Raw genomic sequence first — 20,795 nt, 5'->3', positions numbered from 1 at the left:
CGCATACACACTCAGTTTACCCTTTTGGATAACATATCGGGCAGGCGCGGCGTGCATCAACGCACGAAATAAAACCTTGTGTTGAGGAGACCCGCAGAAAGCAAAAAAAAAACAAAAAGAGGGAACTGTTCTCAAGCAACCGCTATGAAGTGAGAAAACATGCCCTTCGACCGATCTCTGCTTCGTCTTCTCAACAGCGACGGTACTACTGTAGCGACGGCAGCGCGCGAGAGAGGAAGCGACGCACGTAGAGAAAAAAAAAGAAAAAAGAACACGCAAAAAAAAGAAGCGTTTGAGTTGCGAAATGTCAGCGGAGATTAGGAGACAGCCCAGGCGACGTGTGTGAGTGATAGCGAAGCGAAGCCGTCATGTGATAACTTTCGCCCTCTGAGCGACACATTTGAGTTGCACGGCTATGAGTCGCGGTGTTGTGCGCGTGTTTCGTGCGGCGGCGTTACTTTGTTCTCGTCGCTGGACGTGAAGTTTGGTTTGACAACATTGCAACACGCCGCAATGCGAGTGCGATGGTGTAGCAATGACCCTGTGACTCAAGCGAGCATGCCAGCATGCCGCTGTGTACAACGAAGCAGCTTATAAGTGCGCCTTGTTCGCGGCACAATCACGAACACAAATGGTAGGTGTGAACAACGAAGCAGGTCATGAGCGCGCCTTGTTCGCGGCACAATCAGGAACACAAATGGTAGGTGTGTACAACGAAGCAGCTTATGAGTGTGCCTTATTCGCAGCACAATCAGGAACACAAATGGTAGGTAATCTTATGTTTTCTATGTTCATGAATCCTTATTGTCGCTTGAGCAGCAGTAGGGGGCGTTTTGCACTTTGCGTTGCGTGAAAAGAGCAATAAAAGCAAAAAACAAAGTCAGTAAGCTCACATAACGATGGTTGGTGCGTATTTTGAAACTCGTGTGAATATCTAGGAAGCTTAGCGCAGCCAACCAATTCAAGCGTGTGCACCTTAAATGAGGCAAGTTAGTGGGACATAATTTCTTTGGTTACGATAAAGCATGAATCAAACAGTGCTTTCAGGGAGTATATACTCAAGCAAAACAAACAAACAAACAACTGCTGTTATCGTGTTGCCATGTGATGAAGTGTGCATTATGGCCATATTTGTTTTCTATTTATTCTCTCCTTATGCCCAGAATATGATCTAGTAAGAAGAATTTGCAATAACAATTTTGCATTGTTCACATGGATTGCATCGTAGAGAAAAAAAATATACATTGCATATCAAGGTACGGTAGCATCATAAGACTGCATTGATTTAGCTTGAAAGATAAATTATATTGAACAGACATAATCATGACCATATGATGTCACAGACATGTGGTTAGTGACACTCTGTTTTTGAGGAAGCACGTGCATTTCATGGTACTGTCACTTCGTTAGCCACATATTAGCACTTGAACTTGTCACGAATAATGTGAATGTTCATAGCATTTAGGAGATGTGTCACTTGTACATGGCTAATTTAATTGCATTGACAACAGTCAGTTGAATCTGTTAAACTTTGTTATTTAGTCACCTTGATCTTTCTTCTTGGTTATTTTGTTTACATCTGTTGCATAGTTATTGTGATCAATACATGGTAATCTGACTATTGAGACAATTGCTGGCAAGGTAGAAACTGTTGCTATAGTGTCAGACTCATATTTTGTCATCATTACAAGTGTGCTGTTCATTTGTTCCATGAATCAATAACGAGTCACCCAATCAGAGACCTAAACAGAATAGCAGTGGTTGTTCGACAACCTAGTGCTCCACGTGTTTCACTGCAAAAGGGTGTAATTGTTGCTGTTTAAGGTCGAAAAACCATCATATGATCATCAGTGACACTGTAGTGGGGCGGTACAAAAATTTTGACTACCTGAACCTCTATAATGTGCGCATAAATCTAAGGACAAGGGCCTGAAGCATATTTTCTTCATCGAGAATGGGTTTAATAACAACATGAATCTTACTCACATTTGCATCCCTTTATACTACAATGGTAACCACACTGAGATCAAAAACTGTTGGAGTAATAGCGCACAGGACAAGACTTCACTTGTGATGTTTTGAATTTCTTTATCATTATGTAATTTTCACCCTCCGTACTTTTAAGTGAAAAGTTTACAAGGAACTACTTAAGAGCGTCTCAATTTTGCAGTTGTTTCATGTTTTGTTAGGTAGTCTGCAATGGTACTGTCAAGTGTGAGTCAATGGTAAAACATTGATTTTTATGCATACACGAAGCCTAATGGGCTTTTTGTAACCTTTTCAGGAAGACATTCATGGGAAAGCAGCAGGAGTTGCTCAACCATCTGTTTGTGTACAAGACAGTGTATTGTGAGAATACTCCCCTGTGCCTCACTGTACACCAACTTGAACATTTTGTACATCTTACATTTTTTGATAATACTCTCACTGTGCTTTGTGATAAACACAGAGTGCTATGCATGGCACTGCATAGAACCTGTCCAATAGCGTGCCCATTTAAAAATTTCGCTTTGTTAGAAACGACACTACATGCAACCGGCTTTATACAGCAAGTTTATTCCTAGGATGGACAGTTGGGTGAGTTGATGAGTAGTAAGAGTTGAAGAAAGAGTGTAAAAGAGGCCCAAATTATAGTTAAATGAGAAAGTAATGCAGAGGACAATGCGCTACGAGAAAGGAAAGTGTGATGCCAACCACAAAAAGATACACAAACATAGTACGAAAAAAGTACAACCTAAAAGTATCATGCAATCGTAGGATGAGTACAAACCTGGCTAAAGTAAGCATACATGCAATAAGCTTCAGCTTATAGTACTGTTCTCTTCATTTCTGTTTGTATGTTGGTTTGTTGTCACACTTTTTTTTACTATGAACTGAAGTCCTAACTGCTTTATACTCTGTGTATATTTGTGGTCAAATTAGTTTCAACCTCACGCGTACCAAGCTCCAGAACAAAATATGCTAACCACCATCTGCTATATAAAGAAATTTTAAATCTTAGCCTTGTGATAGCCTAATTTCAAGTTCAATGCAGCCCAGGTACTTGGAATAATTTTAATGTGGTAAATATGCATAGGCCCATAAGTGAGGAATTAAACACGAACTTTTTAGCTTGCAGATGATGTTGGTTAGCATAGAAATATTGTAAAGATATCTGGACTAATTATGTGCAAATAAAGCATCGGTGTATTACAGCTGTGTGATAATGCCAACAAGTTCCCAAGCACAGGCAATTCCAGAAAATTACGTTATTTTCCACATATGTGTGAGTAAACGTGTGAAGCCATATACGAATGCCATGTTGTTATTTTGTTGGCATGACTGAGCATAGTTGGCACTCACGACTTGCTAGAATTCAACACTAAGAGACACACTGACGCACAATTAAGACACACACGAGCGCGAACTAACAACTGTTTTTTCGATGAAAATATGACCAACATATGTAGGGTGAAAGGGAAAGAAAAAAAGAAAGAGCGTAAGCCTGGGCCCTCCCCATCAAAAGAAAGCAACAATCTGTGCGACATGAAATCTGGCCTTGTTAACTATCTAAAATATCCATGTAAAAAGTATAGTCATCGTAGGACAAATGAATAGATGGTGCACTAACACATTTGTTTTCTCCAAGCGTGCGCATCATGAAAGCTTCAATGATTTCTCTTTCCTTTGTGTCTTTGTATTTTGACAAAATATTGGTGTTTTCGAAACTTGACTTACAATGGCACCGGGGTCACCGATGTGCTTTCAGTAGTAATCATGCTCGCCTAAACGTAAATCAAGACACCTACCAGTTTTCTCAACGTACCAGTTTTCGCATGGCAAAGAAATACCATATACACCATTTTTTTTTCACATGGTACAAACTTGCTGACATGTTTGACAGAACATGTGTGGTTGTTCTTCAGGTTGTTGCCGTTTACTTGGTGACAAAGTGAAATTGACTTGTGAGGTGCTGTGAAGTCACGGGTATGCCATGCCTACTTGCAATTTTTTTCAGTCCGTGCGAAATGCTGTGTACGTAGGGCATAACAATAGGCCTCTCTTTTGACTTCTTTTTTAATGCTACGTTCGTTTCTTACGTGTTGCCGACGGTTTTTAAGAGCCTCTCGGCCAAAGCATGAAGGCATCAGGGTAATCGCTGTTCCAGGGTTCATCAACTTGCTTCATCAAATTTCGTGCCACCATGTGGTCACACAATTTTTGGCAGCTATTAAATATGGATGCATACGCGACGTTTAAGTGTGTCTTTTAGTATTCAATTTGAGGGCGCCCTGAGTGTCAACCATGCACAAACTAGCCCCTACTCTCGCCCTTATGGATCAACACTTTTATAAATTTTGGTAAGTGGATGTACAACAAGCTCAACAGGTCTCAATTGAACTTTTCTGTAAAAAACTGGACTTTTGATCATATCACACAAGTTTTTATGCCATAGGTCAAGCTAATGCAATAAAAAACTTCATATCTACCTGGATGGTTGCATATTTCATAAAAGTACCGCTAGTCTTATTGTACTAATTTGCTAACCAGCATGTGTAGACTGACACCAATTTTCTTGTACATCCCATTTCTTTAGATTATGCTTATATTCTTTAAATTGTGCACTGTGAAGTGCACATGTCAGTGTGTGTATGATGAGATTTTTCGCTCTAGTTTCGTCGTGCTATACTACGGTGAATAATAAATGGTGCTTGGGCTGCGCCATGTATGTTTCTATTGTTTTGTTTTTGGTATAGGTATTGTATACAAATATGTAAATATACATGTGCTTACACTGACACGACAACTGATGCTGTTATGGTTCGAATAAAATATTTCAAACACTGTATCGTTTGAGGTGTGCAATAGGAATTGATGAAATGGCTGGTGGCTCAACATTATGGCTTGTGCTTTTATTACCAAGCAAGCAGAGCCAATGTTTTACTCTTCAGAATTATTGTGGAAAATAAATAGGTGACAGGCAAGCAGGCAGAACGTTTTCGCTCTGTTTATGCATACATTGGAGGTTCTTCTTCAATCGCAACATAACTGAAGTGGCATGTTCCATGAGTGAAGTTTAACGTAATATGTATCTAACGACACAGTGGTACAATAAGTAGCATTTTCTCGTTTTTTGTCTATTTGCTACCCTCATCGGGGTTTCTGTAATATGGCTACGAAATTCTGAATGGCGAAGAAGCTAATCTGTCTTCTTCTGTGCGTTTGGTATACTACCAATTGAAAAACAATTGTTTAATGAAAAGCAGCTCTTTCGCTGAGAAAGACTGTAACGCTGCGTTTGTTTTTATTTCGTGCTACTACATCTGTGCGACAGGAGTGCCAAGTACACGTGGTTGTTCACAAGGGTGAAGTTCTTGTGAAATAACTTCATTTTTTATCGGGAGACTTGTCAACTGCTAATTTGTGGTAGTTGTGCAGATATTGGGGCATGCCTTAGGCGTTGCTTTTAATTCATTTGTCTAATATTCAAAAATAAAGGTTTATTGGTAAAATTCTGCGTGGTTAACTAGTACTAAATCAACTGAATATTGAGTTTGGGTTAGAGAAGCATTTTGTGGCGAGATGAAATACTAGTTGCGAATAAGTGCTAATTGCGGATATAGATTATCGTTCAGCTGCTCATAAGGCGGTGCTGCCGCTGCGTTTGACTTCCGACAGCACGCGTGCAGTAAAGGCATAGGTTTAGGCGTGTTACAGAGTCCTTGTAACTTTGGCACCTGCATGTGCGTCCACACAAGGGGGGGGAGGGGGCACCATCCCACGCAATCGCCTAGAGAGGGAGTCTGAAGTCCGCTTCGTACATTGACTTAGTAGAGAGAAGAGATGCTGCGAAAAACCATCGCCCCTCCCCTCTCTCGCTGCATAAAAATCCTGTGCACGCTTATGAGCATCTCCTTGTCTAACTTTCATTTTTTATATGCTATGAGAAACGGCGGCGTTGGTGAAAGTGCTGGTGGCAGACGAGAACGACAAACGATGGCACGCTCACTCTCAGCGGCTGCTCATAGTCAGTCGCGTCAGAATCTTGAAATGATAGAGATGTTGCTCAGTGTTTCATTCTCGTCGTTGAAGATTCTGTGCAGTGGCAGTACCAGACATCTATCTACATTGCGAATCTAGGCGGTCTCGAACAACTTAGAACACGCCGCTGCCATGGGACGCATGCAGGTAGAGGCACAAATACCAAAAATAGCTGTACAGCATATGCCCATGGAAGGCACATTTGTTCAGCCATCTGTAGATAACTTTTGTCCGGGAGAATTCACAAATTTCGGGCGAGTGAAGCACTGTCGGTGTATGGAGAAGTGCCCAAGTGAGCACACGTTTACCATTTTTCTAGCGGCACGAAACGACAATCTGAATAGTTCGAAGCCGAAGGCGTTTAGCATGGCCGGCATGGCACCCTTCAGTTTAGGCAGTGGACTTGCACAAGCACTGACCACATTCCGCTGCTACAAGAACGAAAGTTTGAAATATCGCAGACGTGTTGGTAGCCGATTTGTACATAGAAATCTCCGTGATAAACCAGACAAGGTAGTGGTGGTGCTGTGGTATAAACGTTATCGTGTTTGCTTTCAGTGCGTGTGGTCACGAGTTTGATTCCTGTGTCGTGCGTACTTGTATGCAAATGTCATGTTTGTGCTTGAATGCTTAGATGTACGTTTTCTGGTGTGTCCCTGCGATGAATATTAGCAATAAATGTCTCCAAAACTGTAATTTCGTGCCTGTCATAGTTTTTTCTTGGTCGCGTGTAATGGGTGTTTTTAGGGCTCTTAAAAGAAGCAGAAAACTTCCGCTGCGCTCCATTCAAGCTCCCAAATTGAATTCGAAAGGACTGAAGTTACCTCCTAAATTGTCTCTTTCGACCCCATTTACTTCGTAATTAAACCTTGTTAGGCCTTCTGCCAACACAATTTGGCCGTGTATATCAAACATGGAGCTATTTTGTCGGTGATACACAGCAAGCGAAGCTTTATCAATTCATTCTAAATCAAATACGAGCAATATCTGTCTATGAATGAGTTTAATTGATTGATATGTGGGGTTTAACGTCCCAAACCACCATATGAATATGACAGACATCGTAGTGGAGGGCTCCGGAAATTTTGACCACGTGGGGTTCTTTAACCTGCACCCAAATATGAGCACACGGGTCAACAATATTTCCGCCTCTATCGGAAATGCAGCCGCCTTAGCTGGGATGCGAACCCGCAACCTGCGGGTCAGCAGCCGAGTACCTTAGCCACTAGACCACCGTGGTGGGGCAATGAATGAGTTTAAGAAAGCAGGCTGACCGCTAAACACATTCGAAGTGAAAGGCTTTCTCATAAATAGGCGTCACCATCTTGTTCTACGTATCCCCTTAGCTCGGTGGTGTCCAAGCGAGGAAAACAAAACTCTCCTGATACCCTGCAAAAACACCGCAGACAAGGGGGTTAGTGAGTGAAAATCTTATTTTGAAAAGCGTTTCACTTATTACCCTTGGAGTTCACGCTGGAACACGAGCCAAAAACACCCCAAAAGGCTAAAACGTGTTTACAGGGTACGTCATCTGCCACTTGCTTCTGTATTACCTGCCGGATGTCATGAGTCAAGAGCGACTCAGACGCTTGGGTGACTGGCAGAAGGAACAGCTGACCTGTGACTTCTTCTTGTACAAATTGCTTGACTTGGTGGAGGAGTGAATAGGGGGGGGGGGGCAGCCTTGAAACCGTTAGCGCCGAGAACATACCATTTGATATGAGATCTCGGTGCATATAAAAGTGTAGCTTACACAGTTCCTCTTAGGTTTGGCAAAGAGTTTCTACATAGTTCACCTTTTGAGGGTTCTTCACTAAGAGGATTTGGAAGACGCTTTCCTCTATGCCCTTCATACTGATCTTTATCTTCTCCTCTTCGATCATGTTAGAATTGATGCGACCAAAAAGGTCCACTACATCTTCAATGTAGCTGGTGACGTTTTCATTTCTCTGTTGAGCACGGGTGCGAAGCTGACGCTCTGCCCGAAGCTTGCGAACGGCAGAGCGTGCGAATACATCTTTAAGTCTAGTCTTGAGTGCCGCCCAGGTAGAAAACATCGATTCATGATTGTGGAACCATGTATTGGCGACTCCAGAGAGATAGAAGCTGACGTAGCAGAGCTTATCTAGCGAAGCGTACCTGAACAGTAGACCACAAGCTTTGCATGGACAGTGTTTTTCGGCCCAGAGTTTTCAGGCATGGTAGGTGCGGAGGGAAGTGTCATGGCTTCGGAGTTCGAGGACTGGAAATACCCAGCAGCTACACTAAATGTCAAGAGGCATTCTAGCTCACAGAGTCGTCCGATGGTAAAGTACGGCAGTGAGAAGTAACGCACAGGAAGGCACGTGAACAGAAGCTTTATCAGCAACTCGTTGGCCTCTTCTTTTTAAGCCACAACCCCACTGCCCTTTTCTGTCCAGTACAGGAAATACAAGTGCTTGGGCTATGTCCGCAAATTATCTATATGAAATTCTGGCACCACATTTTTCTTGTGTTTATTGTTCCTTGTTTTAGTTACACCATATTTATTTCGTTGAGATATTTATCTGTCACCCCGCTGCAGTGGTCTACTGGCTAAGGTACTCGGCTGCTGACCCGCAAGTTGCGGGGTCCAATCTCGGCTGCGGTGGCTGCAACTTCGATAGAGGCGAAACTGCTGTAGGCCCGTGTGGTTAGGTTTCGGCGCACGTCAACCGCTGGCGGTTGCAATTTACGGAGCCTTGCACTACGGCGTTTCTCATAATCTTATCGTGGTTTTGGGACGTTGAACGCAACATATCAATCAAAATATTTACCTGTCACATTTGCTGATTCTCACAGAAGAAAGCGCTGCGGGTATTCCGCTTACGCCACCCTGCGCGGGATCTCATGAAGCCAAGCCCCAGAGCTCAACATCACCTCAAGGGAGACGTCGCAGTGGTCAAAAACGTACACCGATGGAGTTCGTGCTCTAGTTTATTCAAAACAGCTTTCATCTGGACTTCTAATCTTCACCCAGCCTTGTTATACTTTGGTTCATTGCTCCAGCGATGAATGCATTGTCGTCAAGGATTGCCCAATGAACACTTCTCATTACTTAAATGTAATTTTAGCCCATATTGGGCTGTTGGCTTTGTTGCAGTAGTTATTAGTATTTTTCATACGCCGTCACAACTCGCATAGAGCATACCTTTTGAGGCTCAATAAGTGCACTTCGGATTCACCAGTTTTTGATATTTGCAATATGGTGCGCATAATTCTTGGTCAGTGACCACGTTTCACTTCAGCATAAAAATAACAATAATGGAACTTTCAGTGTGTAAGTTCATTTCAGAAAATAAATATCTGATACGTGTACAGTAAGGCAAGTTGGTGAGAAACATTTCAACTTCTTTGGCACAAATTCACGTCGGCGCGAAGACTACGTGTGCTTCTTGGCGAACATTTCTAGCATGCGTCAAGCGGTTTCCTTAAAACTTGCTAAGGTTAAAGCTTGGGCGAGTTGGTTCAAATACATGATTAAAAACACAGCGCAAACAACGGCAGGAAGAAAGGAAGAGACAGGACAGAGCGCTGACTTACAACTGATCTTTATTAGGCATTTCCAGCCACTTGTTTTGACGCATGAATTACCAGTGGGGCAGGTCATTAGGTTTCTTGATCTAAAGCTTAAATTTGAAACAGATCACATTTGCTGGGAGTATGAGCCACGAGCCAGTAAACCATTGCTACCTTTTGATTCCTGCCATTCTAAATTGGTAAAGAGGTCTATTGCCACTACGTACTTTACTAATGCCCTAAAGAAGTCTTGTCGCCACTTAATTTCAGAGAGCTTCAGTAAACAACTTGAACGCCTTAAGGCAGCAGCTTATCCATCACATCTGTTAATTTCTGTCGCAGAATCTATTTTAAAAAAGCTAAAGCATACCCAGGGCCGGCTATCGTTATCGGAGTGCAACAGAAATAAAAAGTGTACCGTTGTGCCGTATATGCATGGGATCGCACACAATTTGAAAAAGATAGGGAAGCATGCCAACGTCAGAGTGCTGTTCTCTGCGCCGATAAAGCTGTTGTCCATATGTGCGCAAGTGAATAAACCCGCAAGAGTGCCGCAGCTCTGCGCAGTAAATCATAAATTTAGCTACATACTTTGCGCGGAAAATGTAGTTTATTCGATCCCGCTGTCCTGTGGAAGGATATACGTGGGCCAAACAGGAAGGTGCGTAAACACAAGATTGAAGGAGCACGAGTACAACGTGAAAAATACTATTAGCGGCCACCTTGGCATCCATTGTAGGGATTGTGGGTGCACACCGCAGTTTCGCGACACTAAAATCCTAGCCAGGCACAAAGAAAGAAAAACTAGGGAGATAATGGAAGCGGCTGAAATTGCACGTCTGAAAGATCAATGTGTAAGTAGGGCATCTGTAACCCTCTCTCAAAAAGAGATGGACTTCTTATCTGTAGGATGAACACGTGTGCGGTGAGACAGTAGCGATATGGTGATGGTGACGCTTGTGCGAATTTTTTGATATTGTGGTGGACACGTGTTATTTGCCTGCCATGATATATATTTGTTCGCATTTCCTAATAAAGATCAGTTGTAAGTCAGCGCTCTGTCCTGTCTCTTCCTTTCTTCCTGCCGTTGTTTGCGCTGTGTTTTTAATCAGGTTTCCTTAAAACTGAATTATGTATTCAATGAAAAGCAATAATAGATTGGGAGCAGCTAGAGTGACAATGCATAAAATAGACCCGAAAAATACCCCACCTTCACAAAGGGTGCGAATGCGAATGAATTGCGTAGCGTCCACGATGGCGCTTCGCATGGGAGAACCCAACGTTAAAAGAATAACGTTTTCGTTTTGTTGAACACTTTGTAGCCAATAGCACCGAACGCCGCACATGGCGCTTTTCTGCCGCGAGAAACGTCGTATTCGTTTTCAGCTCTAGTAGCAAGTGTGCACAGCACACGGCCCCGCAGCTGTTGCTATGGAAGATGGAGTGAGAGCGGAGAGATAACATCTGCCGGCACGCGGACACCACCGCGGACAACAACGGATGACTTACATACTCAACTAAGTATTGCATGCGCATTTAAAAATGCGGCATATTTTCAACTTGACTGGTTTGGCGGGACAGCGCGCAACTCGGAACTGCTGCTATAAATATGCTGCGCGTATCCCTGTTGGAAATCCTGGGTTGATGGATGCTGGAATCGTTGGTTCATATGGTGGAAAAAATGGCGGCTATGGTAGAAATATTCGTGGATATGGTGGACACAGTAGTGGGCATAATGGATGATGACGGCGAGAGTGGTAAAAATGATGGCAGATGGTGGTGGTGGTGGCGAGTCAATGGTGGTGATGGTGGAAAAGGCCGGCTGATGACGGCTACAGTGTAAAAAATGGTGGCAGATGATGGTGGAGGTGGTAGTGAGCCAATGGTGGTGACGGTAAAAAGTGCCGGTTGATGGTGGCGAGGAAAAACGTGTTTGGTGGAGGACTTGGTGAGCAAGGTGGATGACGGTTTTGTGATGGAAGGTTAGTGGATGATGGTGGCATGATGAAAAAGCACATTACAGTATGTGAAATCACTTATTTGTAGTGTTTCGTTCTTGAATGCGCATAGATATATCTTTGCGGCAAAAAAAAAACCAACGCTGCTGATTACACTTTCTAGCACGTTTTTTTTAATTTGTGTGGTGTCAACAACGCTTCAATTTTCGTGGAGCGTAGAATACGCGGCCGTGAGTTAGTTTACATTTTGCGCACGTACTTACTTCAGTTTCACATGCACGATGTGTTTCTTTGTTGTAATGTTTAGAAGACTAAACGTGTCACTGCGAACAGTGACAATAAATATCTAACATCGGCATGCAGTTGTCGAGGAATAAATGAGCTCCGATTCGCAATTGCCCGTTTCAATGGAAGAGCAGAACGCAACTGTCACTTGATGGGGCCACGCTAGAAATGCAAGTCTGGCAATTCTTGCACACTCTATTGCTTGAGCAGTACCTTTAGGTTAACAAAGTGCCTGCGAATATGCTTAAACGTTCACTTTCGACATGCTTTGAGACGAGCCCCAGTCAATTTGACTTTCAACCTTCTGTTATACCACCATGATTTCCACCAAAGTTTAGTCCTACCAACCGTGCTCGTACAAGTGTTTTCGGCGCTTCTGGATTTTAGATTACAAAATTTTGACGAGTAAAAATGACAATAAAACACAGCTGAGGTATCACTTAACCTAAATGAAGCCTCTTTTAGTGTGTACGGTGTCCGCGCAAGAAGCTACAAACATCGATGCGACGCGCTTGTAGCACTTCAACCAAATGTACGCCTCCCCTCACCGACAATTGCCGTTTGCACTTGCCAAGCACTTCACTGGCTCTTATGCGAGAACGCAGACCCGTCAATTCGTATGCTTACTGAACCAATATGATAGCAAAATGTTTCTGGCGCACTGCAATCGTTTTGGCCAAGCCGTTATGTAGTTGTACCTAACGACAGAGCAACAACGGTGCACTGGCACGACTGCACTGTGCGTTGCGTGAAAAACGTCACAATCAACGGTGTGGGCAGTTCTATCAAACGAGCATAGAAGCGTCATAATGCCTGAACAGATATCGCCCTTTTGAAGGAGCGAGAAACGAATATTAAACTTGGCAGTAACCGCAGATAAACTCTATCTGTTTCTCAGTCCACTGAGATGTTTTTTTTTCTTGCGGTTGTATATTGTAACAAAAACAAAGTGCTCTTGCCATTATGGCAGGGGAGATTGTTCGTGTTTATAAATTGGCAGCAGTTGTTCGTGCTTATAAATTGTTTAAATTTTAGTAGCCGGTGCAGATCCCGTGCATCTCGAGTAAACGACAAATAGAACTTAAGTTAAACAGTGAGTTTGTCAGTTGACTATTTCTATAACACCGATGTTGCCACATGTCGGCGTCGTGCTGTGGTTAGTGTGCTAAGTTGGAAATACAAATGTAGCAGGTTCGATTCCGCGCTGATGCACCTTTTTATACGGGTGCTTTTAACATTGTTTTTTATACAATGGTTTCCACTATTTCTTTAGTGGCTGTTCGTCACGGTTCTGACGCTGCTTTGCGCTCAAACTTTCTCGGCTGGAGCGCATCATCCACCATTCGGTTCACCATATGACACCATACATCATGTGCCACCAACATTTCCACACTATAATCCACCATTTCTATGGTGGACGTTTTTTTTTCAATAGGGATAGCTTACATTACAACACTTTCCCTCTGATACCGAAAAGACTGCTTCTACAACTGCTTGTGGTTTCACGGAAATGTTCAGCACACTCATAAATCAGAAAGCGCTTAGAAAGCTTGACGTCGGGGAATCAGTGATGTTCTCTGCTGGGAAAAGTTTTCCTTTTTCGGGGAATTTTCCGCAATTGTTTTAGTGAAAAGAAAATGTTTGTGATAATGCAGAGCATTTTGTAAATTGTTACATTCGCCAATGAAGACCAATGTATTGGAGTCAGATTGTGCCTTCGGCCTCTGCAATTGGTTCAGCCGCATGCAGCATTCAAGCATAGCCCTTGGAATTAGTCTGATAATTATTTGATGCATCTTCTAGTGTACTCAATACTGGTGTGGACTCTGAGTATTATTTGCAATTTAGTACTTACAAAACATGAATTAAGGAAATCCTGCTTTTGTTGTTGTCCAGGGGTACAGGTACTAGTCTTCATTTCAATAGTTGCAAACACGTCACGCACATACATCTGTGTGTGTGTGCATGCGTGTGTTTGTTGGGCGCTCGCGTATTACAAAAACTGTGCAGGGAAATATTCTGGGAATTCTGTCAACGTATGCTGAGAAAAATGCCCAGAATAGGAAAATTTTATTTCTCGCAATGGGTGTTCTTCGGCTTAGTACGGAACATCACTGCGGAGGATCGGAGTGGGTGGGGCTGTGTAAGCAAGCCCTAAGTCTTCGTCGTCTTCTCCCACAATTCCTCTATCTCACACCAGAGGTGCCATTGCATTTCGCCTCACGTCGATAAAAAATCCTCGATGGGCGAAACGAAAAAAAAAGCGGTGAAGCAATTTATAATTTCTGAATAATTTTCTGGAACACCAACATAAAAGAAACGTAGTAAATCGAATCCACCCTCGGCCGTACGTTTCCGTTTATATGAATAAAATAAATACACGCATTGCATTTTGCCTCGCGTTGATAAAACTACCTGGATGGACAAAACAAGAAAAAGCGCTAGATAGGCAAAACAAGAAAAAGCGCTGAAGCAATTTATAATTCCTGATTCATTTTCTTGAACACAAACATAAAATGAATGCAGTAAATTGACTCCATCCTCAGTAGTACGTTTCCGTTTACATGAAACAAAAAAGCGTTCTTCCGAGGTTAGACTAGAAGGAAATCATTTGTCGTTTTTCTAGTATTTTGCAATATGGGTTCATTGAACACTTGCAGAAATTGGTCTTTTGTTGTGCTGGAAAGTATACGCACTGTCATTTGTGGGCGTCAACCTTAACTTATACACAACTGGTGTGTGGGCAAAATTACATATGTCTTAAATATGTCAACTTTTCCCCGAGTTTTTGCTTAGTTGAAGTGAACAGAACGAATAATGCTTCATTTATGTAACACTGCACGATAAGCTAATTGATGTCTTGAATAAAAATGGTTGCAGACTCTCCGGAGCGAGAGCAAATCATACGTGGCTGGAATCGTGGGCAGCTTCTCGGTCTTGTTCATACTATACTCCGGCAGCTTCATCATGGGTATGTTCTATTACAACGAAGGAGTGGCGCCAACAAAAAGAAGGTAAACAATACGGCATGTTTAGTCAGTGGCCACGACAAAAGGCACTTCTTGTTTTCTTGCATGCTTGCGGTAAACACCGATATCACATTTGCTTTACATGAGATACCATCTCACAAATTCTGACAATGACTAGGATAAACAGTTTTTTCTTCAAATGTTCATATTCCTAATTCTTTGAGATAATTGCAAAAAGCAAACTGTACATGCCACGCCGCACTAATCTAGTGGCTAAGGTACTCGGCTACTGACCCACAAGTAGCGGGTTTGAATCCCGGCTGCGGCGGCTGCATTTCCGATGGAGGTGGAAATGTTGTAGGCCCGTGTCCTCAGATTTGGGTGCACGTTAAAGAACCCCAGGTGGTCGAAATTTCCATAGCCCTCCACTACGGCGTCTCTCATAATCATATGGTGGTTTTGGGACGTTAAACCCCTCATATCAATCAAACTGTACATGGTCCTGTCTAGGAGAGTAACAGAAAGGCCCGAATGTCTGACTGATAGTCACAGCCTTTTCTAGACGCACGTAACTCAAACATCAGAAATCAGTACATCAGATGAGATTCATACTTACACCTGATTACATAGACTATACTCATTTTGAATAACTCACAAAAAAACTGTTTGTACTACATGCTGTTTATAATTATATTCGTTGTTGTTCACCATACAAGCAGACAGTAATGAAAGTGCGAATGAGTTAGTGCATAGAACGTGTCGCTGGCGTTAGACCACTGCGGCAAAAGTGGTTTTACCCTGCATATTGCCAAGTTCTTTTCGTCAATTTTTGTTATTACCCCGCTACACTACGCTCAGTGAAAACCCCACCTACGATGTTAGAGAAGCTTCGAGGCTTCAGTAGATCGTTTTGTTAAAATTACGCCTACTTCGCCAAATGTCACAGATTATTCGGGAACCTACGTCGCCGCTAGCCAGAAAGCTAGGATATTCGCTGGGAAGGGTATAAATGTCGACATGCTACGCCACTTGTCAATTGATCGATGGCCGACGCTCCGTTCGCCGCTATCAGTGCAAGGCTGCTACTATAATCCGTCTTTCCGTTTACTGGGCACAGGTTCGCCCAAATAACCAGTTCATTATTCGAATGGCAGTGTGCTCCATTCGTCCTCATCACAACCTCGTGACAACCGGTGGAGGCGCTGTTTCTTCCATGTACCGGACGCCCCCGTCAAGCCATGCACCCAGCCAACGCCACGAAAAAGACACCGGCGCCAGCAACGAGCAGTGAGTTCACCGCATGCAACAAGGTCTGGCACCGGAGTATGGGCCTTTACCGGAAAAACTCGAAAGACCATGACATAGGCCGCGGCAACGATGACAACCGCTGCGTCATAGCCCGCGATCGTGATGCAGCAGCCAAGGGAACCACCGATTTTCTGTGGGTCATCATTTGAAGACCCGGAGACCTTTCTGGAGACCTTCGACCGGGTGGCCGTCCTGAACCACTGGGACACAGAAGAAAAGCTACGCCACGTCTACTTTTAATTGGAGGATGAGGCTAGGACCTGGTTCGAGAATCAGGAATCTGCCCTTCAAACATGGGATCTTTTCCGCGGCACATACTTTGATAAGTTCAGGAGCATCGCCCGCAAGGAAAGAGCCACGACGCTTCTGGAAACGAGGGTACAACTCCCGAATAAAAATGTAACAATCTCTGGGGAAGAAATGACACGACGTTTCTACCACTCTGACCCCGAAATGGTCGAGGAGAAAAAATTTGCTTTCTCATGCGAGGGGACAAGCAAGAACTTTTCGCTGCACTGATTCAATAACCCCCAAAGACTGTCCAAGAATTTCTGTCGGAAGCAAGATGAATTGAGAAGACGCTGGATATTTGAACCCGCCAATACAATCGACGAACGATGGAAGACAACCCAGCTCATCATGTCCTCGCCTCTGACGACCTTTGCGGAATGATATGTGCGATCTTTCGGGAAGAGCTGCGTAAATTGTGGCCGGCCCCACAGCATTCGTTCACCCGATCGCCGATGGTGTACACCGGGAAGTCCAGCAGTTTATTTGGACACGTTGACCAGCGCAACCTGAGGCACAAACTATGAGCTATGCCGCTGCAACCCACCATCACACGCTTCCTCCACGCCCACACCAAAACGCCCCCTCACCGCACTTCCATCACCAGATGCCACCGCCACCACCACCACCACCGACGTCCTACCGTTCGCCATCGGGCCAGCGCAGTGGGCCGAGTAAAACCGACGTTTGGCGGGCACCTGACAACCGCCCGCTAAGCTACTACTGTGGCGAAGCCGGGCACATCTATCGCTGTTGCGAATACTGAGAGATGGGTCTACGGGGCTTCGACATCAATGCGCCGTGGCCACAAAGGGGTGAAAAACCGCATTACATCGCCGACTACTTCGCGGGAGTGCAGTCGCTACCCCGAAGACCTTATCGTTCACCGTCGCCTGGCCGTTACGCCTCGCCACATCACGAGCAGTACACCGGCCCTGTTCGAGGCCGATCTCCGATCCGAGCTCTTACTCGGAAAACTAAGGGCAGCAACCGATGATGGTGTGGTTGCTGTACGACGAACTACCGAAGATTCTCCGCCGCCGACGGAGGAAATCAAAATCAAAAGCACCCGTCGAAAGGCAAAAAGGGTCTAGACGTCGAAATTTGGCAGCCTGCAGAAAACGTCACGCTGCAATGTGGAAGCAGCAAAGCAAATAGACATAGCCGTGACCAGAGGCCGCGACCCAAACGCAACGCACGACGACGAACCAGCGACCTCAACGTGATATTCGACAGCCACCTCGTCACTGCTCTCGTCGATACTGGAGCCGACTATACCATCTCTTGGAGTTTAAGGTCATGCCATTTGGTCTTTGCTCGGCGCCTGCGACGTTATTGACCCCGTGCTGGCTGGATTGAAATGGAAGACTTGCCTCGTCTACTTGAATGACGTCATCGTGTTTTCCTCACGCTTCAATGAGCATCTCCAGCGTTTGAAGTGGTACTTCAATTTGTCAACACCTCTGGACAAACCCTGAAGCCAGAAAAGTGCCGCTTCGCGTACGAAGAGCTGTTGTTCCTGGGACACGCGATTAGCAAGTCTGGAGTCTGTCCCGACCCACGGAAAACATTTACAATCGCTGAGTTCTCGCAACCCACTGACAAGGAGGCTCTACGCAGATTCCTCAGATTGTGTGCCTATTACAGACGTTTCGTCAAACGTTCTCACAGATCACCGACCCGCCAACTCACCACACGAAAAGCAATGGCGAATTAGAATGGGAAGTGACACAAGAGGAAGCATTTCAGGCACCTAAATTACGCCTCCAAACACCACCAATACTTGCGAATTTCGACAAATATGCCGAAACAGGAATGCGCACCGACGCAAGCAGCGTAGGACTTGGCACCGTTTTTGTGGCAAATATTGTGTGAAGGACGAAGATAGTCGCTATCATTCGAAGATTACACCAGTATTCGGAAGAAAAAAGAGGTGGACGGGTGGGCTTCGCCATGGCATGGTGGCTCGTTCCTTTCCTGAACATTTTGGTGCCGTAAAGTGCGGCAGGAAGGACTCTCGGAGGTGAAACAGAGTGGACTTCACGAATTTCGACCACAGTCGTAGCGTCGAGGACTTTTGTGAAGCCACCATAGCTAAAGCTTATGGGTGAGGTCTAACCACCGTGTGACCTGATAGCACGGCTCCGGTTGCGACTAAGACTACTAGTAGCACCCACGGACTGACATGAGTGCAAGCATCGTATGGAGGTTCCCGAGACGGGAGCCCTCACGTGTACTTCGGCTCCGTCCTGACTTTGTCCTTCACGAAGACGGCCCGATATGCACAAGATCGTGAAGAACGACAGCCTCACAAGCGACGGATATTTGTTGTGCCAACTTTATGCGATGGATGCCGTGTTGACTCCGACTCCAACTGGACACGGCCGGTCAGCGACTTCTCACGTTTCCGACACTGACTAGATCATGGAAGCCCTCTACAAATGGTGGAGTCAAAAACGCAAGGCTGTCAGGCAGGTCATCGCAGACGTCGAACGTATTCGGCCTTCGGATTGCTCACCAATCTATGAGTTACGACGTATTCACCCAGCTTTATTTGAGCAGTAAAAGGAAATCAAAATAGTTGACCAAGAAATGAAGGATGCTGTTGACATCAATAATTTGGAAGCTGAGATTGAGGAGGCGGAAGTTCATGAGCGCCAGATCATTCTAGCGAAAGTCAGAACCGAATATAATATCACCGACGCATTGAAGGCACGGCAATCTTGTTTGGAGACATCAAGATTACAGATTAAAATGGTAGCAGAAAGAAAGGCAATCTCTGCGTCTGCGTCACCGCCATCTAGCCGAGGCCTATTGTACAAGAATCTTGTAGCACAGATGCCAGTCGAGTGAGCCTCCGGACATATTCTTGAGCGTGGTGGAAGCCGATCGATCAGGGCCTTGACTGAAGTAGCGATCATCGAAGGAGCCTGCGCAGAACAACCGCTACTTAAAAGGACCTGGTCCACCCCAGCAGAATTGTCGTCAGCGTGCAATACCTATAAACCTGTTGTGAAGACATCTACAACTCCGGTGTTTGAGGTAGAAGGCATTCCCATGATTGAAAAGGAGGAAAATTGTAAACCTAGAGGGCTGCCCACTAGATGTTGAGGGTGCGTCCAGGCCAAGGCTGGCAGACTCAAACGCTACAAAGTCCTCATCGGCCTGCGTCCAAGTGCCCAATGGAGGAAAATCAAGGCCAATTCTCAAAGCGACAAAAAACAGAAGAAAGAAACAAAAGGCCACGACGACAAAAAAAAGCCAGCCTCTTGCGCTGCTGAAAGCTTAGGTTCTTCGAGAAAGCTACAGAAGTTAATATTGAAGAGAGTGTGCACGGCACATCTTATTTCTGCAAAATTGATAAATTCTGACTCAGCGCAACAGCGGTGAATGAGAGAGACCAAAGGAAGGTGGAAGCAGCAGGATTACTAGGTAAACGCAGCAGTGAGCAGAAAGCAAAGGAAAAGGTTACTCAAGTATCGCTACACGAGATCTTTTTTTTCCAGAGTCTTATCTGCGAATTGACATGCCAAGGAAACTCCCTCAGCGACAATTCAGGTTTATCAAAGTCAACGCGTTCAGAAGCACTAGTGTGGAACAAGCGCCGAAAGCACAGCTTGAAAAGCAGATGCGGTTAGATATCACGAATTTCCCACCTGGACTGACCTGCACTTATACAAGTGTTCTTGAACAGCGTGTGCTTCGAACTTGGTGTGTGTTAGTGTTCTTAATCAACAACTGTTTATTCAAGAACGCGGAGAATGTTAAATTTTGTGTGAATGATCAAGATAGTCGCTATCATTGTTGCGAGATTATACCAGTATTGGGAAGAAAGAAGAGGTCTACGGGTGGGCTTCGCCATGGGCATGGCGGCTCGTTCCTTTCCTCAACACCTTGTGCAAAGGACTTGCGGCGTGGAAAAGGTCATCAGTTATGCTAGGCAGTAGCCACCTAAGGATGAGGACAATTATTCTACAACAGAAAAGGAGTGCCTTGCCATCATCTGGACAGTGTCAAAGTTTCGCCCCTGCTTCTATGGCCGTTCTTTCAAAGTTGTGAGTGACCACCACGCCTTGTTTCGGCTACCTAACTTGAAAGATCTTTCGGGGGATTCCCGCCGCAGTGGTCTAGTGGCTAAGGTACTCGGCTGCTGACCTGCAGGGCGCGGGTTCGAATCCCGGCTGCAGCGGCTGCATTTCCGATGGAGGCGGAAATGTTGTAGGCCCGTGTACTCAGATTTGGGTGCACGTTAAAGAACCCCAGGTGGTCTAAATTTCCGAAGCCCTCCACTACGGCGTCTCTCATAATCATATAGTGGTTTTGGGACGTTAAACCCCACATATCAATCAAGATCTTTCGGGTCGCCTCACACGGGTGAGCCTCAGACATCAAAACTGGACGTTACCGTCATTTACAAGTCTGAAAAAAA

At 44.7% G+C, this 20,795-nt stretch overlaps 1 long non-coding RNA gene across 1 annotated transcript; it reads left to right on the top strand.

The window, feature by feature from the left end:
- The first annotated feature begins 318 nt into the window (after window positions 1-318).
- On the top strand, window positions 319-10,612 carry LOC119169148 (uncharacterized). The gene is made up of 2 exons (XR_005109538.2): window positions 319-766; window positions 2,285-10,612. It is a non-coding gene; the product is annotated as an uncharacterized LOC119169148 (long non-coding RNA).
- Window positions 10,613-20,795: the final 10,183 nt, after the last annotated feature.

This window comes from Rhipicephalus microplus, chromosome 2 (genome assembly GCF_043290135.1).
Source record: "Rhipicephalus microplus isolate Deutch F79 chromosome 2, USDA_Rmic, whole genome shotgun sequence".
NCBI lineage: Eukaryota > Metazoa > Arthropoda > Arachnida > Ixodida > Ixodidae > Rhipicephalus > Rhipicephalus microplus.
This window is presented reverse-complemented; position numbering and strand designations above follow the sequence as displayed.